The 25,657-nt window shown below is 42.4% G+C and overlaps 1 protein-coding gene across 6 annotated transcripts in view; it reads right to left on the reverse strand.

The window, feature by feature from the left end:
• TMEM266 (transmembrane protein 266) overlaps positions 1–25,410 on the reverse strand; it is an 83,737-nt gene extending 58,327 nt beyond the window's left edge. For 2 of the 6 annotated variants that reach the window (XM_041489840.1, XM_041489839.1), the window contains exons 1-2: positions 25,333–25,410; positions 1,026–1,202 (exon numbers count right to left, since the gene is read on the reverse strand). The gene's annotated coding sequence lies outside the window, so the exon portion shown is untranslated. The remainder of the gene's footprint in view (positions 1–1,025; positions 1,203–25,332) is intronic. The other 4 variants (XM_041489843.1, XM_041489841.1, XM_041489845.1 and 1 more) reach the window with 4 other exon arrangements.
• Between the last annotated feature and the right edge of the window lie 247 nt (positions 25,411–25,657).

Below are 25,657 nucleotides of genomic sequence, written 5' to 3' on the forward strand. Positions count from 1 at the left end.
TGCATGAAGAGAACAACTTTAAAATAAAAGACTATACATACTTTAGAAAGACACACACCCTCCATTTATTTACAATCTTGTAATACTTCTAAAAACAGAGTAAGAAGGAAATGTTTTTCAGATAAAGCTTTGCTAACACAGCAGAAACTTGATTTCATATCCATTCAAGTATCAATGGGAGTTTATCCCCTGGTTCTTTGTACACCTTAAATTATTTCATTTACTATACCCCTAAGGCAACAAAATACTAAAACATTTGCCTAAATTTATGAATATTTCAATCACACAGAGCTTTCTGACGGCAACTGTTGCATCTACCAGCACAACAAAAATAAAATGTAAGACTCAGACTTGGATTGCAATGTTAGCTCCCTAACATCTCATTTTCAGTTGACATTTTTACAACACGAAACAACTCCTAGCAATTCTGAATGAAAAATTTTACCCAAATCAGCTGTTCTAAGCACTCAGCATGAGAAAATGGTCAAGGCATAAGACACTGTGCACCTGTCTTCTGAGAGTGAGAAAACTGAGAATCCTGCTCTAACTGCATTTGCAGGCCTGGGGAGTAAAAAGTACATGGGGATCCAGCTGATTTAGGAAATGGGAATAAGACTGATAGAAACTGGCCTTAGAGGACAGACAGGCAAATGTACATGTGGAAGCTTCTTAACCTAGTAAAACCTCACCATTTGTTCTGGAGACAGCACAGGGCTGCTAACCCCAATCTCACGTCCAAAGGGGACTTTGAAAAGAAAGCAATGACAAAAACCGTACATCTAGATTTTAAGAAATCTTATTTTTTAGATTAATCCTAAGGTTCTAGGGAATGGGCCAGGACACAAACATTAAATATTTGTCCCTCCCTTCTCTTCTCTCCCAAAGCTGGAAGCGCATTTCCAGTTAAACAGAACTGTTTTACAGCTCAGCCGCGGGTCTGAAGCGGACGCGACCCGAGGCAGCAGCACGGAGGCAGACCAGCAGCTCCTGCAGGAGCTGGCAGCTCTGCAGCACAGTTTGCTCACCCCAGGCCTGAAGGAGCCGCTGGCAGCAGGCAGCAGCTCCTCTGCAGGGAGCAGAGTCCAGCCGGAGCCAGGGATCGCTACCATGACACAAGGAGCTCACCGGGCTGGGACAGCAGCGCCGAGACTCCCGCAAGGAGAGACGGGGACCAGCTCTGCACAGGACTCACTGCACCCCTCCTGAAACAGAGAGGCAAAACGTGAGTAATCGCTGGGGAAAATTACTAATGTATTAGCTGCTCTAACCAACTGAAGAGACAAGTCAGGAAGTGCAGTAAGAAGACCAAAGAGATGTAACAGGTTGTGTACATGTATCTGTCTCCTAAATGGATTACTGTGATTCACGCTTCTTTCCAGGCTTTATGCAAGCAACACAAAGAAGTACCTTAACATATACTGGTATTCTGCAAAAACATTTTTTTTATCATCCACTCCACCTCATCTATCTCTTTTTTAGTTCCTTTTAAAAAAACCACATTTCAGAACAACATAAACAACTTGAAACTTCCACAAGAAACTTCTTTGCAACTGAGTGGTGTTTAAAGGCAGCAGGGATCAGCAGGGAAATTTTATTCTTTTAAACTTATCTCCTGCTTGCATTCCTATAGGATTTTCATGTAGGCAAAGCGGAATGACATTGCTCTTCTCCCTGCCAACAAAGATAGGCAACTTTTGGATATTCTATCCATCACCTGAGTGAAAAATTTTCCATGCAGCCCTTTCCCCACCTATGTTCATGTTTTTGTCTAATGAACATTTTGTCAATGTTCATTAGACAAAAATGCCTCATCTCTCATAGTCTCTTCTGATGGAATTACTAACAGGTCCACAGTTTTTGGCTTTTTTCCCCACTTTGTAGAATTGAGAGTAGGCAGCACACAGCACTTGCTGAGCTACCACGTGAGCATGGGGAAGGCCCAGCTCCTGAGAGCTCAGCAATTCTGGTTGTTCCATGGTGTGTTTTCCAGGTGAGATGGCTGCAGCAGGAGCACATTTTCCAAAGTTTAACAGAAGCAGTTTGGAAGGGAGTTATTACAGAAAGGAAAGAATTGTCCCACTAGTTTCTAGTGCAAGCTTTCAAGCAGTATAACCACAAACATTCACTGCAGTAAACGAATGACATCTTGTATGTACCAAGAGAACAGTGCAATCTGATGGGAAGCATATAAATTTGCTACTGGTAGCCCAGCTTAAAACATGTGAGATCACAGCTCAAATCTCAGCCAAGCTGGTTCAGCTCTTCACCCCTCTTTAGCATTGAAGGAAGTTGTACCCCAGTCACTGAGCTCTTTCTGAAGCAAGATCTTCAAAACGCTTTAAAGTGCTGTCCTTGCCTTGCAAGCCTTTCCTCTTTGCTCTGTCACTACCCATGCCAGTGCTCCCAAGGCTTCTGCCAGGTGTCCTTGGGCTGACTGTGCTTTTCCCCCTCTCCTGGGCAGGGGCACTGGCAAACACCTGCTCCCGGCTGTGCAGTGCTGGGGTCATGCCCTGCACTTGAGCAAAGGTTCCTGCTGCTGGCCTTGCCCAGCACACGTCCCACCCCAGTTAATTTGTTAATGTTTGTTAATAATCAATCTTCTATTGTCAGTCACCACACCTTGGCTGGAGCTTGCTAATAAGAGATAAAATCCTGCTGAAACAACAAAAAGCATAGAACAGAGTTTGGAAATGTATGCTAAAGCATAGCACATGGTGTGCATACACTAAGCTAAAACAAAAAACAAAACAAAACTCCAATAGCAAACTTAAAAAAAAAAAAAGAAAATCCATAATTCACTGGTGCATGAAAACTATGGCTTTTAGCATTGATTTAAGCACAGTCTTACAAAATATGTGTCACAATGTAGTGGGCCCAATTGGGGGTGGGGAGTAGGAAGATTATTTAATTTAAGCCTTTAGCAGTCAAGTCCCTACTAACTTGTACCCTATTCAGCTGAGCTGAAATCAAGACAACATGATTCAGAACTGTTTGCTGCACTTGCTCATGTTCTGAGGTGTATTATCATGAATCTGTAAGCTCCTGTACAAAATTCAGATGCTAGCTGAAGCATGCAAGTTTGGGCCCTTACAAGGTAGCTACAAAACCAAATTCTGACATGTTCTTGTAGTAAGTCCCCTAATAGCAGCTTAAGACAGTTGGACAGGCTCAGAGTTTGCATTCAAAGGAAATGCCTCAGGCTCCACTCAAGGAGACACTGCTGTTGCTGCAAGGTGGGGTTTTGCGTTCTCACCAGCTCCATCTCCTTCCTCTGCCCACACCCCATCCATTAAAAAAAATAAAAAATAAAAAAGGGCAGGATGGCTTCCCTGATACAGGTCATAGTACAGCTCCAAAAATAGCTGTGCCAGCAAAAGTAAGAGCGCAGGGCAAGGCACTGTGCACAGCCAAAGAAACAAAGCAGACAGAGCAGAAAGACTTTGGCTCAGAAATACTCAAAGACGATGTGCAGAGCCCTGGCCATTGGCAATACCCAACTGGAGCAAACACACATAAAATCACTGAAGAGACTCAGGCACGGGTGCAGAGGAGGAGGGCTGCTGTGGGGGTTTTTCTCCTTCTGTGTCACACTGGAGCTTTTTACTCTGAATCTAGTCCACATCAAGAAACAGAATTTTGCTTCCTTTGTGCAAACAAGTTATGTTCTTATCTCAGCCTATACACTGAAAGCCTTACACACTTTGAGGCGTAAATGCCAACGATGGCTGCTCGTGCGCCAGCTGGGCAATCCTAACGATGTCAGGAGCTGTTCAGAAAAACAGGAAGAAAAGGAATAATCTGAAATAAGAGTAAGAGTAGGGGAAACACCTGAACAGACATCACCCCTGACGCTTTCAAAGCGAAACAGCAAGAGTGATTTACACATTGAACTCTTGTGAATTAGGCAAGCCAGATTTTTTGGTGATGAACACCACGGATATCATCCTGAGGATCACCACGAACCTGATGTGATCACACATTGCCACTACTGCAAGTTGCATTTCTCCAAGAACTGAAATTCCCAGGCTCCCTGGGATCACAACTGTTTTTGTCCTGAGAATTTTAATTAGCTGCAATCATCTGCATTTAGAAAGTTTAATTGGTCATATATGCCAAAACTGCTCCCTTCAGGAATCCAGCAACTTGTACTTCTGAAGGGGTAAAACTGACAAATTTGTGGGCATGGTTCCAGCACTTCCTTGCTTTACTTTGGGTTAAACAAAATTGGTTCTTCTTTTTCCCCCAACAGGAAAAATCAGGGGATATGATATTAAAAAAAATTCTTTTGATTAAACTGACCTTCCATAATGCCTTATGTAAGACAAGAATTTGATGAGGTATTAGATTTGTCAAAAAATTATGAATGCAGAGATGCCACACAGAAAACAAAAAGCAAATTTACTTCCTTAATCTTTAATATTCCTAGGCAGTGTCCAAAAGAAAAGAGGCACAAGAGAAGGAGCTTTTTATTTCAAGGAAGAAGGGACATTTGAATTTTGCATCTTTTTCATGGAGGGATTGACAGTAAAGTTTTTAAATACACCACATTAAAAAAAAAGAAAAGGAAAAAATTTCTCCAAAAACTCCAGGAAAGGTAATTCAACTGGGGGAAGAAAAGGGAAAAAAAAGTCAAGCATTCACAAATTAGGAAATGGCAGATTTGCACTTGCTCATGCAGTCATAATTCTATTTCCTTGTGGAATCATCCTCTATGCTGAAATTCAGTAGAACACTGTTCAAGGAAAAAAACCCAGCATGTAATCATGTAACTGAAGACCCTCATTATCCCTAAGTGGACTCTCACTTTCTAGAGAGAAGTCTAGATGGGCCAAAAGAGAGAAAAATGGTCTTGTGCACAGTTACACTGTGCACAGTTCATAATCTCACCACAAATGCAACACGATTATTGGTTGAATCCTGAACATTTCAGTACTGCAAATCTGGAGTACAGAACAAGTAAGAGCAACTGGAACCAAGCCTTTAGAGGAGGATTAATCCAAAACAGACTCAGGAGAGCCCAGTCAAGCACACCCTCTTTCCAAGGAGCTTGCAGGTGTGCAGCACATGGCACTTCCAGACCAAAAGAAACTGAGGAGGAGCTGCTCTGCTTTGGAAGGTTATAAAAAGACTCCACTCATGCTTCTTCCTTGTGCTCTCTCTTCAAATGGAAGCTGGGGAGGGGGGCAGAGGTTGTGTAGCAGGTCTCCAGACAGGTTCTGTGACCTGCAAATGCTCCAGCATCAATAGGCCTTAACACTAGAGCTGCCCACAGCTCCTCTGGGCTGTCATACAGTTCATGTGACATGGTGCATACTGGCACTGCTGGAATTCATGGCTCTCACACACTCCCAACATTTTCCAGAAAAGGCACAGGTCTGGCAGGTACTGCAGCAACCCACAGTGCTGCTAATTCAGAAGATGCCACAGGGCAAAGAAAAGGTGTTCTCTGCACTGAGGGCCTTCTGCTTGGGGAAGTTTAATACTACAGCAAACACTGAAAGCAATATGGATCTCAAAGATGTGCAAAACCTGTCCATACACAAAGGCTATCCAAATAGCAAATTTGCTCTTAGCTCCTCAATAAACAAAAGGCATTCATTCAGCCAAATTATTCATTTGATCTCTTTCTCTGAAGTAATTCCAAGCATGCCATTTCCCTTTCCGTTTTACAAACTGCTTGTATTTAGCTGTAATAAATTGGTGATCCCCACAGTTATCTGTAGTTCCTGCTTGTGGTAGAAAAAATCCCCACACCACAGGGTTCTTGAGTCCAGAGAACAAACAAAAGAGAACAATCACATAGCTAAAAGGTCCCTTTACAGATTTGTCTGGTCTTCCCAGTTTGGGCCTCCCCAGCAAGGGCGAGCCCTCAGCAGGGCTGGGCACAGGGCTCCCAGCAGCTCCCTGCACACCTGAGCATCCCCTGCTCTGCTCACAGCTGCTGGTGGGCTGCAAGGTGAGGTCAAAGCTGCACACACAGAGCAGCCTCTGGGCCAGACACGGCTCCCAGGGAGAAGACTCCTGCTCAGCACAGCACAGGGATGGAAGAGGCACCGAAGGCTCGGGGAGATGGCTGCGGGTGCTGCTCCTGGGCTCACCCCTGGAAGCTCAGGGTCGGTTTGCATTTGAAATGTGCCACCTCACAGGCTGATAAGGAAGGAGCCTGGCATCAACAGCTCCACTGGACTGAAAACATCTGGCGTTTTCTAGTCTGGGAAATGAAATGACTCTGGACTCAGCACACAGTCCCATGATCGTTTGGACAAATTTCATAACACAGGCACTCCCCCCACAAACCATGATTTTTTGTGTCACAAATTCTGTTTCTCAAAACAAACAAACAAACAAACAAACCTCACACAAAAAACCACATGCACACCCCCCGACTTGAACCCCAAAGTTGGGTTTATACTTCCTTGGCTAAAAACAACAGCATTTCGGAATTTAAATGTTTGGGAATGACACTAATCTAGTCAAGTTGTATTAAACCAAATCGTTACTACTGGAAGCAAATCAAGTACCAATTTAGTTTCAAAGCAGTTTATTTTGCTTTCATCTGTCAAGAGTCAACTCTTGGATGTTGTTTTTAGTTCTCTTTTTCCCACTCCCTGGAACTGCAGTGAAAACCCAAACCAGAAACTTGCAGCCACATCTTTTTGTTTTCAAGTCAGGAAAGATCAGTCCAGCTGCTCTTTAGAATAGTGTAGAAAAAAATATGTACCCTTTTGAACACCAGAATTAGTGTTTTTAGGTCTATTTAGATACCTGGCAGGTCATCTCTGACTAGATTTGAGTTTATCAGACATGAACCTAATTTTTGCAGCCTATTAATGGCTTTTGAGGGAAGAATAGAAGTCCATTTGAATCCAACAGCAAATTTTTTTTGGACAGAGCTGGAAATTCACTCAGGCTTTTAACAACAGCAGCAGAATAACACAAATCCTTGAGACACCCTGAGTATGAGGTATGTGTCAGTCCAGCGGGCTGACAGTGGCAACCTTAGTCATGTGAAAGCACCAGTGTCTGTCACCACCTGTCAGAAGAAGAGGCAAAACTCACTACATTTTCGTTTTCATCCACCATATGTGCTGCCCATCTTACTTGGAGTTTAACTCGAACTTGAGTTTCTGATCATACTCTTAATGTAACTTTGAGATTATCTTTCAGCCATTAGCCTTCAACCTTAAGACTCTTCCTCAAGCTATCAATTTTAATTTTATTCAGATCCTGGGCCTAATGGATTTTGCAATTAAAGGCATTTAGAAATTTTAGAATAGAAGTATCCTCTAATTTTCTAGAGAACATAACGTCAACGAAAATACAAAAGATTCACAACACTACAATAAGAATGGGAGAAAGTACAGAGAAAATCTTGTAAGAAATTGCTGGCATCTCTTGAAGCTGAGGATTTCAATGCATCTTGCCAATTACGACTCTGTGAGGCCCACAAATGTTATATTTCTAGCTAGGAAGGAGAGTGAGAAGTTCTTTAGACCAATTCTGTTTTTCACATAATCAGCAGTACAGAATCAAAAGAAACCTAACTAGATCGGTACTAAATCCAGTTATTAGATAAATCAAAACAAGCATCTGGAACCAAAGATTTCATTCTAAGAACCAACTAAATCACAAATATATTTGTGAGAAATATCTGTTTTGTCATTCCTGGAAAGTATTATGGGCAACCTTCCAGACAAAATGCAATAAATTTATATGAATTTATGGCTTTACTGTGTATGTTAAAAGCAAGTATATAGCAATTAGCCCATTGATGTGACATTTATTGCTCTTCTCTTGGACAGTGTTATGCTTTGTAATTCAGCTTTTGGAAACAAACAACTCAGCTGTTTTGAATGCAAATTTACCAACAGTTGCAGCATTTAATCCTGGTGATGTACACAGGATAAACTCCACTCTGTAAAAACACACTAAAATTCTTGAATTCACATCTGTCTTGTACTTCAGAGGCAAGTTATCTCACAGAGGTATGGGGACACAACAGCTATAATGCTTTTGGCTGGCAGAGGCTTTCCTGATCACCGGGAGCCTAAAAGGCAAGATTTAACTACCTTATTACAGCACACAGAGTACTGAGAGCCATTATTTAATACACGTCTGGTGCATTTAACCAGGTCACCCTGGTTCCCTCAGAAGGTGATGGAATGCACTTACTGCAAATTACAGGCCAGGTTTCTGCCACCAAGTACTGGTGAGAAATGGGGCGCAAGCTGTGAGCAAGCAGGTCCAGCCTAGACAGTCCTGTGAAGTACCTGGAGGCACAGCCCACCCAGAGCAGCCCCACCAGCTGGGGCAGATTGCCCCCTGCAGCAGAGCGTGCCTTCCCCCTGAGCCCTAACGGGGCCTGGACACATCACAGGGGACACACACACACAGGGGACACACACACAGGGCCAGGGATTCCCCCTGCAGCAGTGTGCCTTCCCCTGAGCTCTGAGTCTGAACACATCACAGGGGACACACATGTGGCCAGCAGATGTTTGGACTCTGCCTAGTCTGACCACTGCAAACTGAACAGATAAGGCAACAGTTCTTCCCACTGGACCTGGAAAAGGGATGGGAAGCAAAGGCTCTTTTTTACTAGAAGTAATTGATTCCTTAGTTATTTTGTATGGAATACAAAAAGGATCAGTGAAGTATGCAAGAGAAGTACTTTCTGAAAATGTTAAAAAGCATTTGATCTGCACAGGCACGCAGAATTCCTTCAGAATGAAGCTATTTGCTTATTCATATAAATACATATTAAAATGTATTCAGCTACTAGTAATAAACCATATATGGAAAATAAAAATGTCCAATTTATCTTCTTCCCCTCTCAAGAATACCTAACATCACCATCCCTACCCAGCCCTCATCTCTTTTAAACTCCGCAAGAACAGAGAGGACTGATATTCTTGTCACATGAGGAAATGCAAAGTATCACAAGCTACTGAATAAATTTCAAAGAAGATGCAGGAACACCCACCCATGCAGTCCCTTTGATTTAGAGGGGAGTACTGTCAGCTTGTGCTCTTTCACTGATAGCATCAGCATCAAGATAAACTCAAAATCAACTTCTCAGCTGCTAGAGGCTCACAAAGTTCACTCTTCACTAGGAAATTAATCTTACTGTGATTCAAAACTGTGAGCCTAGAACCAGCTTTTCCTGCGGCATACTAATTTGGTGCTACTGCTAATACACTAAGAAATCCATGTTGTGAAGCAATGAGGATTCTCTGGGATTCAGATATAAATTTTACCTCAGTATTCCCTCAGGCTTCTGCAATGCACTTTGAACCACAGCCCTAAAGACACGTGGTAAAACTACAGCCCCAGAAGAACACGAGCAAGAGAGGCACAGAGCAGTAAGAACAGTGATATCTTACAGGCAGATAAAATATGCACCATGGTTCAAACAGAAGCGTTAATGCTCTGACGCTGTTCCAGCTGTTTGGACTTCGGTGCCTGAATGCCACATCAGGTGCCTTCATAGGACTACACCATGGCTTCCTGGACCCTGGTTTTTCCTTTATGGAGGAGGAAAAGAATGAGAAGGAAAAAAAAAAAACAACCAACCAAAAAAAGAGAACTTTCCTGCCTTAGAAAGGTTTTTGTAATAAATTTAGAGGAACTGTTAGTGGTAAGACACAATGATAAGGGAAAGCAAACTGATGAATCTAGCAGCACATGGATCACTGCCTGGGAGCTGGTGCTCCTGAAGTGTCCCCAAGAACCCCAGAGGTTCTGCCCCAGCAAGCTCCTGCTGCCACTGACAACAGCCAGAAAGTTCAGGGCAGGCACTGACACAGAGAGGGACCTGCCCTCAGCTTCTCCAGCTATTCCACAAGTAAACTTTGGAGTAACTGTTCTACCCAACACTTACCAAATCATAGCAAAATGGGAAGAAACAAATAGCATATACAAACCTCTCAAGTATTTTCAACTAAAAGTCATGCATGTTAATTCCTAGGCTTCTCTTTTAATATACAGCCTTAGTAGTTCATTTGCAGTTAGGGAGATGATGGAGAAAAGTTCTCCATTCTCATTTAAAATGCCTGGCACTAACTTCAAATCAGACCTCAGTGGCTTTTGCCAGTGTATTAAATAATTATAACAAATATTTATTAAAGGAGATACAATAATTTTCTGTGAACACTTCTATCAACATGACAGTGTCTGCTGGAGAAATGTACAATGGAAGCTTATGCAACAAACTCTGCTACCCCAGAGCTCAGCACAGGGAATATATAAAACACATGTTTTAAAAAGCTTTGTTTAGTAACTACTTTCTTCAAAACAGAAGATCATAAAGAAATCAGGAGACCCTAACCACATTGCCCCACAAAAAAAAACATTTGTCCTCTATCCTTCAGTACTCAGTGGCACCGCGCAGGCAGCAAAGCTTTGGCCGCTGTGTGACCCAAGGCAGCAGCCATCCTGCACCCTCCTCAGCTCTATTTCAGCTGTATCTTATTTAGTACTTCAAGTCCCATGACCCATATCCAATAAGGAGGTTCTGTCTAATACACTGAGCAGATAAAAGGATGCTTTTCAAGCAAAGGTTATGCAACGGATCCATACTGCAATGCAAGCCCCAGAACAGTAAACAAATGTCAAGATATAAATAAAACACATTTTTGCTCTTCAACCTGTAACCTGTCAGCCTGCTTGTAACAGAACTGTGTCTGTTACAGCTATAAACATAGACTTTTGTTAAGATTTATCAATTCATCTTTATTAAAAATAAAAAAAAAGAACAAAACAAACTACTTTGCCAGTATATTCATTAAACTTTTTTAGGATACAGGAAACTCATAAAAACACGTTAAAAACAGACAAATGAGAGCAAAGAAGCTGCATCTGTATTAGCTTTTGGGATTAAGATCATGAAGAGCTGGTGAAACAGCTCTGAAAATTTTCAGAAATATTTTGTGTATCACCATTGCATTAACCCCTCCAAACCAACCATTACCTGCTAAACAATCTATCAAACTCAGCTGAAGACTCCCCAGCGTCTTCAATAGAATTTAAATAAGTTACTGAAAACATACTTCCTAACTAAACACAAAGCCCAAGACCACATAGGAAACAGATGCTAATATCTGGATTAGTATTCAAGTTTGTGACCTTTGATCTAGCATTCTGTTGATAAAAATCCTGCCACTTTCCAATAGAAAGAAAAGCCTCAATTATTGCAAGTGTAGGTTGTTGAGGTTTTTTTAGATACATATGAAAATATTCCAAAAATAAAATTAATTGCTTTTGAAATCTTATTTGAATCAGAAATATAAAAATCCAAATTAATACAAATTTTCCAATATATGAAGAATATCTGCGAGGTATTACTATGATACTGGCATCAGGTGAGAGATTTACCGCACTTGTCACTGTAAAAACAAGCACTAGAAATAAGACAATCTGCTGCAAAAACCCGTGCAGGATTTAAAGGGGCAATATCTTGTGAGCCTTCATTTCTCATCTTCATAGCTCCAAAACACTGGTCCTTAGTAAAACATTCTCTTGTATAATTCTTCTCACTCTCAACAAACACTTTTAAAACACAGTGTTGACAATTGACAGGTTATGAACTGTAGAGCTCACAACACTTGAACAGTGGAGGGCAAAAAGCTTTCAGATGGTCCCAGGTATCTGCTCTCAGTGAGAGCTGACAAAATCCACTGCAAAATCCACTGCAGCCCAAGATGGGAAAAACACCAAAAGGACAACCAGAATCCTATGATTTTTAAATGAACAGAAATGAAACACAGAAATGAACACAAGAAAGTTAGTCCATGCTTCAGTTATTCACATGCTACTTAGAGACACATTAGGTGATTTAGAAGGTGGTTTTTAAAGTGATATAATCCCTGCTCCAAAGCACTAAATCTAATTTGAGGCATTATTTGCAGTAATAAGATCACACCGTTTTGAACCAGCATAGATTATATACCTTATCAACAGAGGTTGGTTTAATGGACCTACCACACTGATGCTGAACAGAGGACTCTTCAGGAGAAACTGCAGGACAGACAGCATGAGAAATAGGGAGTGCTTCAGGACAGGAAAATTTCTGTCTTGAATGGAAGATGAACAAGGTTTTGACAAGCTATTGCATTAACAAGCAGTTTCAAAAGCCAGTAATACTGGAAATGTTCTTGTACAGAGCACAAAACAGAGATGTCCAAAGGAAGAGTGATGCCACTGAAGTATCATCAGACAGCATCCAAAGGGCAAAAACACAGGCAGGCCAAACCACAGTTCACCCTCAACCAAGAGCAGAATCCTTTGGGAATGTGATGGGACCAAGGCAGCCACTGAGATCAGATCAGTTCAGGCATCCCCACACTTTACATTTCAACACTGCCCTGCCCACTGCTGCAGGCAGAGCACACAGCTGGAGGGCAGAACTATTTCCTCCTGCTTTTAACAAGAACCTCGATTCAAAATCCCAAGGAATAGCTGTACTCCAATGTGCTATGTAACTGTAGCATGCATCACATTTCACTCATATAAGGAGTCAACCCATTCATTTTCCATTAAATTAATATGCCTCCCTTTGTTCAGGAAAAAATATATGGTGAGCCATAAAAAACAAAACACACAGACACATTTTTCTCATCCCTGCTTTCAGAGGCCATGGCTAAGTGAAAGAAAAGAGTGCCTCACTGTGTCCAGGCCAATAGTTTTACTTTCTGGATTAGCACACAGGATTACCACAGTTTGTGCTGGGCTTTGGGACTAGTTGCCATTGCCCAGTTTAAAGCTAACTCAGGTACAGCTAACTCAGGTACAAATTGCACTCTGCAATGCAGCATGAGATTAACTATTTAACTTAAACCCAAATCCATTTTCCCTACTTACTGAAAAACAGCAGCTGAAGAACTATGGATCTGGCATTCGCTCACATGCAATAAAATTTGCTGCAAGTATCTAAAAATACACTTCCTGGCTGGCAGCCCAAGGAGCCAATCAATGAAAGTTCAAGAGGTGCATTTCACAGTCCAGATGTTCTCAAACTCTGCTCTACTGACAACTTACAGAGATGGCTGGTCACATTATGCTGACTTTTCTCACCTTTGTTGTACCAGTTTGTGTCCAGAAGATGAAAAGCACATTTGAAATTCTTTAAATACTTCTCCTTAAGCATCTCCTTTTGCTACAGATAGCATAAAAATATCACAGCAAATCAATGGAATAAGAGGCTATCCCAAAGACAACTTGGTGGAAAGTACAAATCAAACTCGAAGCTCTGCAGCAGGATGAACTTAAGAGAGCCCAGAAGGCAGAAAAATTACAGGATCCACATGTGCATACACACATTATAGATAATGACAAGAAGTCCACCTGGCTGAAATGCTTTTCCTTACCCCACCTACTCACTCTGCCAGCAGATACAGTGTTGAAATTTGTGAAAACTGGGGGAAGGGAAAGAGAGCTTACATGCTTATTTAAGGATAAAACTTAGTAGGATTTTCTAGGTAAATAAATTGTAATAGTGAACAGTGTTACTAGATCTTATTTCAATAAAAACCCATGCCTGAATGATTTCCTCTAACAGTTCAGTTGCATAATATATAACTGATAACAATCAGTTTATAACAATCAGTTATAAATTATTATATAAATGCAAAACTGTATCTCAGAAAAAAATACGAAAACTAATTTAAACATGCGCTTATCCATGCACCAAAACAAACACAAAACTATCAAAACAGACAAAAATCTAAGCTTGAAAACACTGCCATGCTCCTTGCACAGAGGATACACAAACTCTAGCTATGGACATACAAATATCGTCATCCAACCCTTCATCTGAATTTTAAATTAGCAATTAGCGACTTGAACACCTTTCACGCCACACACCATGCAAGAAGGGAAGCAGCTTGGTCCAGCACGCAGCTCCAGTAGCTGCTGCTACATACAGACCTGTCCTTGCTCGACTCACAAGAATGCTTATAGTTCAGTCCTTAGAGGGAAAAATGAATGGAATGTTTAGCTTGATACAAGGAAAATAGTTAGAAATTACATACCATGCAGCTTCATTGCCCTTAGTGAAAATTGAAAGACAGGTCATGTATGGCACCTTTTATACACCATTTTTTATTTTGATCTTGCCTTGTGAGTCCTTTGTCTCTCCTCTCCTTGCAAAGGCACACCAATCTGTGAGCATAGCCAGAGCAGCCTCTGAGGCTCTTTTGCTGCATTTTCCAGGGAGCAGCCCTAATCTTGCCAAGTCAGAAGAATCACCGATCCATCATTTTTGCTAGCATGTTACAGAGCAGAGGACTAAAGCAAAATTCTAATATTCAGTGCTTTTCCATGAAAAAAGTGCTCTGCAACTTAACTCTGCTCCATCTTTCCTTCCCTGAACAGAACTTCTGCCCTTGGGTTTACATCTCTGCTTCAGACACAAGCTGCTTGATGACAGCACAACATGCATTACCTTCTATGATTTTTTCAATCCTAAATAACCCAGACAAACTCCTTGCTTTTAGTAAAACAAGTGTATGCACTACAATTTTTCCTTGAACACCAAAATTCCAACTCTTGCCCATGATGTCATTGAATTTTCAAGTAACCATTTTTAATGTAAGCCACAGCACTCTACCCAGCTACTCAATTTCTGGTGTGAACAAGGATTTGTTTTCACCAGGTTCATGTGTCTGCAGCACAGGTCAACAGCTTCATGCACTACACAAACCTTTCAGCCAATATTCTGCTAGCAGATTCCTTTACAGACAGGCTTCTAAATCAGCCCAACTCAAAACTACTGCTGTGGCTAAATACAGGGCTCAGGTGAGCAGGGGAGGAGTGATTTCGCCAGCCCACCATCAGTCTTCTTGTCTGAGGGGTTACTGAGATCATGGATGCTGCTGCCTTGGTCTCTATTTTTCACATGTCTTTTGGCAGATATATAGAGCAAGGCAGACTCCTTTATGTATGATAAATGCTACAATCACTGCCATCTCCTTAGGGAAGGCAGAATGCTGATCACGGCTCAAATGGGTACTCAGCTCACATGGAAAATACAACTTCTCTACTGCAAGGCAGGCCGATCTTCTGCAGGCTAAACAGTCACACAGAATATGTGTTTTGATTAGCTGACTACACTGCACTTTATACAAAAAAAAAACCTCATTACTTTGGGTGGGTTTGATCACTTTTGTTGTCCTTTAAGGCAATAATTTTATCACCTTACAGCTTTTCTTTTAAACTCCACCTTGGGAAAAAGAAAGTAAGACAAAACCCAGACGAGAAAGGTCTGTCCATCATCACTTGCTCCCCAGCCTGTACAAAACAGAGTACTGTAGCACTGGGGATTCTCCCATGCTGACAGTCACCTCCAAGCATAAGCTTACATAAATAAGTGCCCAAGGAACCTGCAAACTTCCTTGAGCTCACATTCTGACATACTCGTAAAAATTACCAGCTATTGACACTGCAGTCAATAATTTAATATTTTACCTTGGGATCTTTAAGGATTAAAAAGCCTAAGTAAATATTCATATATTTAGGCAGAAATACCTTCTCTTCTCTAGATAAGCAAAATAAGGTGTGGTGTGTGACACAGAAAGACTGGCATTTCTCTCATAAATCCTATTTGCCTGTAATCATACTCTTGTTCTCCTTCACAATATATTTTCTTCCCTTTATACCCACCAGCAGGTTGGAAAGCTTCCAAACTGTTTTATTCTTCAGGGCATTTTCTGTTTGGTTTTTAATACGGTCTATGTTTAAACAATCTATATGATGCCAAGCACTGCTGCAAACACCCATACAAAATTAAATTCAAGAAACAAAAAAAAATCTCTTCAGAACTGCAGATATAATACAGTCAGTGAGACATGCACAGCAGAAGAGGCAGCCTACCATCCTAGAAGCTTTTACTGAACTTTTTTCTATTTAGTTCTTGCATCAGCTGGATAACAGATGATTTAAAATACAAATATTCTATATCATATACTTCAAATCTAGGCTCTGAATGCAAACAGTATCATTATCTGCTTAACAAAGACCAATTATTCACTGAATAATCAAGCTACTGTGCAAGATCTGAATACCTGTAATATGTTATTTGATAATATGGTATCTTCTGACCTAGACAGTGCTGCCTACAGTATATAATTAAAGGTTTCAGATACATTTTGCTTCTCTTCTGCCAAATGTTGTTCATGCAGTATGCTTTATACTCAGTAAAATTAAGAGAAAAACAGCCTTTTTCAGACTGAAGTGCTTTGCTAAACCATTTAAACACAACCAGTAAAAGCTCCAAGATCAGACGTCCATCTAGGGAAGAAAAGTACCACTGCTATCAGTTTTTCTTGCAATATTGAATTATCCATTTTATAACTTCATATTTTGAACACTGGCCTTCCCTTTTTTCTATCTTCATTCTAGGAAAGAACACTTGGCATTGCCTTATGATAGCATTATAACCAAGCTAATTTCATTAGACATCACCAAGAGAGAAAGCTTCTGCCCCACACAGCCACCAACAAAAAGGGAGTATGTTTAAGTGATTTTAAAGCTTGTGAAATACACAGGCACGAGAGTATAAAGTCCTCCCTCTCGCGACAAAATGCACTGTGCAAACGTGTATTTCCCAGTCAATTTGTCCCACATACCTTAATCCTTATCTGGAGACGTGAAGCAGAAGAAAGCTAGCTGACTTCACATGTTCACTCAGTCCATGAAGTGTCTCCACCAAGGCAGCCCGTGAAAGCAAACAGTTAACAGTGCTCTCAGATGAGACTGTGGAACCTTTCTCACTGGATATAAACTGACTGCATTTAACCCAGCAAACATCAGTCACCAGCTGCTGCCAGCCGCCTGGGCACTCGCAGACCTGGCTGCATTTGCAAATGCTTCAAACAAATAACCAATTACTCTTTGCTTGCTAGTTCACTGTACCCAGTGCTTTCAGATTTGGGCCTTGGCAGGCTACCAGCTACTTGGACTGCAGTCCTCTCCCCCTGAAAAAGGGAAATCCTCTTATACTGAAAGAAGTTCCTCAAAAGCAACAAGCCTATCTATGCTTCAGAATGAAGTGTTACAGTCAGATTGGGTAAAATATCCAACTGCTAATGGAAAAAACACCAAGTTTCTTTCCATCACTCCCAAATTTCAGAAAAGCACAAGGGAGCTGCTGATGAGCATTTTTAATCAAAAGAGAATGCAATTAAAAAACAAACCAAACATCACCCTTACAACTGGACAGTCTGCAGCTCGAGATTCAAAGGGTTGTAACAGTCCCCGAGCTCCTATTCCTTGGGATGTTGAGGGAATCCTTTGCCTGGCACTCCAGGCCTTCCCAGCATTTAAAGAATACCTTCATTTACACATCAAAACTCCTGCCTCCTGGCAGGATATGAAGCCTGGGTACCAGCCTAAAAGCAGCACTTCAAGAGAACTGTTATAGTCTCTTCCTTAGCTAGAACCATGGCTTTTTACCTGCACAACAGTTACTTCTTTTTCTAAAGCAGAATAATAGATGCAGGAAGATGCCCGGTATCATTAAACTAAAACTCTTTAGAACCTTTAACGAAATATAATCTTTTTCAAATGTCAGTCTCAGGAGTCACTGTGGTAACTATTCTGCCTTCTAAAACAGAGAGAAACTGCCATACCAATTACTTCTATCTCATGAGAAGCAACCTACTAAAGGAATTCTTTCTCATTTTCACACTAAAAAACAATAGCAGGGAGCCAAGTTTGGTGAAGATGTCCATGAATCTCACTCAGCACGTCACATTTAGATTCATCGCAGATTTATCCTACACCAAACTCTGAAATAAAATATATTTCAGAAAATTTCAATACAAGTCATATGACACCATGCATTTAAAAACCCCAACTACTACTCAGGAAGTACTCTCCGATGCTCTGAGTTAAAGAACTGGGGCTAAAAGAAAAGCTTTGAATGTTTCTGTGCTACCCCTCCTTTTTTTCTTCTTCTTCTTCTTTTGAACTGGAAAAAAATTCCAGAGAGCACCAGTCATCCAGCACGGCAGCACAAGGTGCAGCTCAGCAGGGATTTAGCAGAGCCGCTGCCCCGTGCTCCCCAACAGGCGCTCGGCTGTACATCACCAGCACACAGGCCACAGCTCTGTCCCACAGACTCTAACAGAAGCCATGAAATATTTCCTCCTCCCCAAATCTACTCAGAATTCCCACTGTCAGCCTAGTTTCACTGCTGAGTACTGAGGGTTGAATTCCCATTTTAAAATACTTGGAAGACATACTAATGCAGAGAATATCTGCTCAAAACCAGTTCCTTCGGAGTAAATCTCAAACTTCAGATTTTTTTTTTTGAAACAAAATGAACTTTTCCCATTGCATGTTGTAGTACAGACCAAAAGTTTTTTTCAGAAAGCTACAGTCCTTTAAATAGGCTCTTGCAGGCAAAAAAATCTCAATACTTACAATATTTAAAAACTTGACTGCACTTCTATTCAAAACAAAATGAAAACTTTAAAGAATGCAGTGAGGAAACTCTAGCCACTCTCCTCCACAAAGACAAAACTCTTCTTTCCAGTTCAGAAGCACTTTCATATCACATATCACAGTGGAATCACTGCAGCAGTACTATATAATAAATATGCATGTAACAATCAGAAGTGAGGATTTCTGATCTAAACAGCAAGAAAGATAGTAATTTATCTGAAACAATCTTCTGACTTATCTTCTACTTATATAGCCACCTGTTCCAATTTTAAAATATATAGGCTTTTCCATGTGGCTACATGAAAAACAAGCTCCTGACTTACGCAACAGAAAATGTACAAAAGTTAACCCTCCTAACTATAAAATAAATTGAATTTAAAAACTACTTTCACAGGTACTCTTGTCTGCAGATAAGGTATCAGAATATTACAGCATAAACATAATCTCATTGTTTCTTTCAGTGGTACTCCTTTAGATAACTAGAGGAAAGCTAGGTTAGTACTATTTCAATGTTTGCAATGTGAAATGTGGTAACAAAAATGTACATGCGTTCATGGTACCAAAGACAGTAAGACTTCGCTTTACCAGTGTTGATCCTTGATATGCAGGTAAACAAGAAATACCTGGGTATACCCAAAATGCACAGACCTGAACTAACATCTGCTATGCATTTCAAGAGACTATTTGACAATCTTGTGCTAGGATGCAAAGGATGCAAAAATGTCAATGGAATTTTTCGTGACATACATACAGTATTATCTCTATAACAAAGGGGCTCCTAAGCACCTATCACCATTCACCATATTCTCATTAAAATGTATTTAGATTGCAAATCCTCTGGGACAGAACTTGCCTTTTTTCTGTACTTGAAGAGTCTACTGTTCACAATGAGGATCCCAGCCTTATTTCCTTTAAATACTAGCATAGCACAAGTCAGGGTTTTTTAATGTAGAAGACTGAAAATATTCAGAAAGAGCCCTTTGTGTTCATTCTGTGCTTAATTCGCATTTACAGCTCAGTATAAACACTTCAGCTGTCATTCTAGTAACAGTTTTTCCTACCTAAGAAATTCAAGATGGGGCCAAACTTGCCTGCATAATGATTTCACAGTAAGTGGCAACCAGATGGACAGCACACTGCCATATGCTCCCCTTTGCTCAGAGGTGGAAAAGTGAGCAAATGTGAATCACAAAAAAAAGAGAGTAAGGAGAAAAATATCTCTGCAGCGTGCCCATTAATTCATGCACACACCCCTTCCTACCAGGAGCACCACCAACCTCCCTGCTCCCCGTGCCTGAGGATGTAAATCCAGGGGAGCAGCGAGGAGGGCAGCCCAGAAGAGCTGCTGTCCCAGCACAGCCCCCGCAGCAGGGCAGAGCCCCCGCAGCAGGGCAGAGCCCCCGCAGCAGGGCAGAGCCCCCGCAGCAGGGCAGAGCCCCTGCGCTGCAGCCAGCACTTCTGAGAGGAGCCAGGGCACGGGCAAGAGAACCAGCACCAGCATGGCCGGAGAAAGGAAGGGAGCAAGGACTGCCCCCACGGGCAGCCTCCCTGCAACCTGCACTTTCGTGAAGCACCAAGAGCCCAGAGACTCAGAAGCTGTGCCCACCCTGCAGCCTCCTCTCAATTTATTTTTTTTGCCCAGAGATAACATGTGTCAAAAACTTTTAAGTAAACCTTGATGCTGCCCACGTCCTGTACTGCTCTTTAGTTGGAGGAGACAATTCTGACCATATTAGAATGTCTCCAAGGAGTACCTGCCCTTTTGAGCTAGTTCTAAAAATAACACCTTTCCAAGTTAAACATATCTGTTTAATTATGCTACTGCCCCTGCTCTGAAAGTCCTTCTTCTTAAGACTGAAAAAAAAAAAAAAAAGAGAGCATTCAGATTTCTGGATGTGGCTGCTGGTAACAGAAGAAAAGCAACAAATATGTGCAAGAAAAATCGTTCAGATTGGCTTTTTTTTTAATACACTTGAGCAATTAACACATGAACTTTGACTGGATCTCCCTTTCCTGTTAAAAATTGCTTTCAAAGCTGTCTGCTTTTATCATTCCAGATAAAAATGCAATTATATTTACTACACGTGAACTGTAAAACGCAGGCAGCGATTATATACAGAGCAAAATTATGCACTGCTTGCTGAGACACACCACATGCCTCATGTTTACATCCTGTATGTTTGCTAGCTTTAATTATTACAGACAGGAGCTCTTTAGTTCACTCAAAGAAGAGCTTTCTTTATACATTTGTACCATCAGCCAAATTCACTGGTAGTCCAAATGACTGCTTTTCTACAAGAAATTATTTTATAAACTTGAACAAAAGCATTGAAGGAAGAATTGTAAAATAATTCAACAGTAAAGGTCTCACTAACTCCAATAAAACTTGTATTTTACTATTTTTATGCAAGAATTTTCATTTTCTATTAGTGGAAAAACCTGGTAGGCACACTTAACTATCAGACACATAGCACTTTCCACTACAAAGACTTTCACAACTTTTTTGAGAAGCTCTGACACTTCCCTAGTCTGCAGGCAGCCTTTGAAGTTCCCTGGAACAGCAGAGATGCTCTTTGTCTCACAGCAATCCATTCAAGTTAAACTGAACTGTTTTCCTATGCCTGCTTGCTTTTTAAATCAAGTATTAAAAAAGATGGCCTCTCAAAAGCCACAAAGGGCTGGGCACCTGGTACCTCTGACAGAACAGAGGCGAGTGCGCTGTGAGCACTGGGAGGCTGCTGAGGCTGAAAAGCAGAGGCAGGACACAGCAGAGAGGAGGATGAAACAGGTCGGACTTCACCTGTTGTTCCCCTACACGAAGCACAGAACCCAAAGGTCCTTTCCCCATTCATCCAGTAACAACCTCACCAAATAAGGCAATTACCCAAATTAGAAATCACCACTGAAGGCTCCAATCCCATTTAGGGATTTTTTTAAAGTCAACAAGGGAAGTTTATACCTCCATGTAGTGTAATTTTACAAAATAAAACCCAAACCAAACAAACACACAAAAGGGGCTATGCCTTCCAATACCAAGACGTTCCGTGTTAGAAACTAATTTGCAAGGTTATTTGGGCTGAAAGTAAAGCTCTTGAAAATCTGGAAGCACCACGTTTAGAACAGCCTATTACTTTAGCTCCATTTGCATTAATCCTCCTCTCAACTATTAAAATCACATACTACTCTTCCTGCAAATCACTGCCTCGTTCAGTGAGCAGGGTGGCTCGTAACAGAACTGTGTCTGCACAACCCTAAATCAGGTATTTGCTAACTTACACGTCTAACTCTGCAACCAATGGATTTGAACAGTCATTTTCAAAGGTAGATTAATTTGTGTGTAATGCTATAGGCACACATGGTGCTTTACAGATGCAAGGAAAGATACAAAAATTGCCCCAAAGAAATTTTGGTTAAAACACATCAAAGCAACACTGAACTTTAGAACATGATAAAGTGCACGTAAGACAGACGAATAAACCAAGAAATAAGCTGATGTTTCAATTTACAATGCTTAGTTGATAAACATTGACAAGTACTGTTAGAAAACCTCCACTGCTGCTTAAATTTACAGGGCTTGACTTCACTCTATTCATGCACACCCAGTGATTTCAATGGGATCACACGGAGACAGCAGGTTTCACTGGGACCTTATATCTAAATTAAGAATTAAACCTAATACATCAACTTGTCACACCAAATCCTAAGCCCAGCAAATGGGTGGGCTGAAATATGACACACTGAGGTAACCCTGCTGCTGCCCACAACACACCACCTACAAATTTGGAGGAAAAAAGGTTTCAATTCACCTGGGACAGAAACCTCTAGAGCCAAAGAATGAACAACGGCAAAATTCTACCCCAGAGCAGTAAGAGCCAACCTTTTACTATTTTTTTTAAATTATTTTTATCTTGAAAATGGCATTTCATCAAGCATGCTCATATCCACCTGCACTACATAAATACTCCCAAAAGTTCAGAAATTTTTTCCAAATCAAAAAATCTGAAACTCTCCGTTTTCCAACACCGCTGATTCCAAACTTATCCTCATATTACTGAACCTAACAAGAGTGTAGCAAATACCCTTCAGCAGCACACAGTACCACTCTAGAACCAGTGAGGAGAGGAAAAGGAGGACTCAAACCTCAGTCCTCCTCTCATATACCAATTAGCAACATAGATTCTTCAAATGGCACTTACTGGACACTTTAGATGTTAACACATGTGGCAGAAAGGACTCCAGCTCAGTCTCCTATATCAATATTGGTTCTGCAGTGCTCATAGGGATAAAGTATATTTTCTGTTAGTTAATCCCATTGTCCAGGAAGCAGTTTAGCTGAGCACCACTGTAACTGAAGTAATACCCCATTTCCTGCCCTGAGAAAAGATGCAGTTTTGTCCTGCATAACACAATTCAATTAATTCTTGTGCTATTGCCAAGTAATACAACTAATTTAAACAAATACTGATGATGCAGGTAAATTTTAGTCATGTCAGGATCTCGCAGGGCAGTGCAGTTTCTCCTCCTAATTTGGACCTAATCACGTGCAGTAACACGGAAACCATGCGCTTCATCTTGCTGGGGATTTTGCTAGTTCTGTCCCGCCACGCTAAAAGTAATGTGTGATGCAACATCACTGCAGCATCAGACTCCGCAGTGGAGACACCATCAGAGACAAACAGCAAGCTGCCAGGTAGCCAGGTTTGGGGGAGTCACCACTGAACCCACGTTGGTGTAACAGCACTACAGCTCTGGGGGCCAGGAGAGGCAAAGCATAATGAGCTCCAAGCATCTTGTACAGGGCACCTTCAGAACTGTAATCACACGTGCATCCAACTAACCTTTGGGAACAGGCACAGCGAGAGGGCAGACAGCTACACTGTTATGTTCTGCATTTATGCTGTCAGTCAAGATCTGAAAATACTTCAGCTGAGTAGCAGGCTTGCACTGGTACTCACACTGCAAGCATACATAGCTCACATCTTAATTTTCTTACTGGCCTTTTCATAAACCTGTGCGAGTTCAGATCTTTATCTCACCTACTACTCCAGTTTTGTGGCTGAAATAGCAGATGTGTACTCTTGCTTCGTGTCCTTGCCGTTCACTGCTGTCTTTAGCATAATGACTACCCCATAACCACATCTAAATTTGCGTGCATCTACCACCTCTTTTCACCCTTCAGGCAAAAACAGCATCTTGCCCTAAACAATTGTGCAATGCATAGCATCAGGACAGAGCTGCAAAAACTCCACTTTGTTCAGAAACACAGGCAATGAGTAGATGAATGCATGCATGCATCGCTTCGGAAATGGGCTCCGCGCTCACACCATCCCCTCGCTGACTGTGGGCACACTCTTCCCAGCATTTAGGAACCACAACACGTTTGAAGCAGCACACACTTGCTTCTTATTCTGCATCCTCTGTAAATGAGAAGTATTCCTCCCCTTCTCTGCACAGAGTATTCTGCCTCGCAAGACATTGTTCACAGCATCGAGACACACATTTTACCATACAAGATACCTGGTGCACAGTGCTAAGTGCAGCATCTCCTTGCAAAGCACCTATAAGCTTCCACTGTACAGTCTAATTTATAACCCCCACCTAACGTGACTGTGGCAGCAATAACCCTTTTACAAGTGTCCTGCAGGAACTCACAGCATCTTCACACGAGCTATCAAAAAATTATTATCAGCATTGTTTCCTCTAATCCACACTTGGTTAGTAATGTTATTACAGCACGTTAAAAGTACAGAGGCTGCTTACCCCTCTTTGTACAAATTCCAGTAATAAGTGTTGCAAAATTAGCAGGATTCCTAAGAGTCACACAGCAAAGCAGCAGTTTCTGACTGTGTGTCTATGAGAGTGCCCTGCGTTCAGACAAATGAGCCTTCTCTGCTGATTGCATTCACAGCTGTAAATACCCCTACTCCATCACTCATTTTATTCTTTTACACATACAGTCTTCTGCAGCTGTTACAACTGGTGTCAGGTGCATGCTCTAATACAGAGCTTGTAGATCGGTTTGCTCTTAAACTTTCATGTAAGAACCAAGAAATTTTGGAGACACACTTAGCAGAACCTTTTCCTAACTTCAGTATACTAACAAGCTCTGAAACCATGCATGTTCACATACTACTATTTTTAAGAAAAGTTACTGTGATGTGCTGTCCCATTGCAGCTCATCAGTCCCCACAATTTAGATTTCACCTCTACAAGTCTAACAAAAAAGGCCTATTAAGTTTATTATATTTTATGGAAGGCAAACCGAAAATTCCCTAGTAAAGAGCACTCTAAATGGATTTCGACTCCAGAAAAGAAATTACTATTGCTTTTCTCGTAGGGGCAAGCAATGGTGCTACTCCAGGACAGGGGGTTTCCAAGAAGCAATGCAGCGCCTTACAGACACAGAGTATTCTTGCGTGAAGACACGGCTGAGGCACCACCGTTGGGTGGGTTTGCACACACAGACAATAAAAGCAACTTTCACGCTTAGGCATTACCGGGGCTGTTCGCATTCCGGATTCGCACATCAGAACTTGTCCAGCCGGGCCCGTCCGGAGGCGCGCGGGCCGCGCCGACGAGCGGTGCCTTTGTCCGCCGCGGAGGGGCTCACCCGCCAGCGCGGCCCCCGCCACCGCGGCGCGGGGAGCCCGCCGGGCCGCCCCGCCCGACCCCGGGGACGGCGGGGCGTGCGGCGGCCCCGGGAGGCGGAGGGACCGGCATCCCCGAGCCGCGCACGGCCACGACGGGGCACAGCACAGACCCGCTGCCCGCGCTGGTGCACGGTACGGTCCCGCGACTCGAGCACGGCCGAGACCCGCTGCCCGCGCCGGGGCACGGCACAGACCGGGGCTCCCCGCTCGTACCTCCGTCCCCGAGGCTGCCCGTACGTACCTGCTGCCCGCGGCACTCGCGCCGCCAGCGCCCGGCGCGCGCCCCGCGCGGTACCGGCGGCCGCGCGGGGAGGAACCCGGGGACCGCCCGCGCGCGATCCCGCGCGCGCCTCCCGCCGTTCCTGCCGTCCGGAGGCGCGCGGGCCGCGCCGACGAGCGGTGCTGGGGAACCGCGATGCGTGAGGCGCCCCGTGAGGCGCCGCTCGGCGCCCAGACCCCCCGGCCCCTGCCGGAACGCCGCTCCGGCCGCGGCACTGCGGCCCCTCAATAGAGGCGGGCGCGACCCTCGCACCGCCCCAGGCCGGGCCGCGGCTCGGCTGGCCCCG

Source organism: Pyrgilauda ruficollis, unplaced genomic scaffold, assembly GCF_017590135.1.
Source record: "Pyrgilauda ruficollis isolate IOZ18807 unplaced genomic scaffold, ASM1759013v1 scaffold96, whole genome shotgun sequence".
Taxonomy (NCBI): Eukaryota; Metazoa; Chordata; class Aves; order Passeriformes; family Passeridae; genus Pyrgilauda; species Pyrgilauda ruficollis.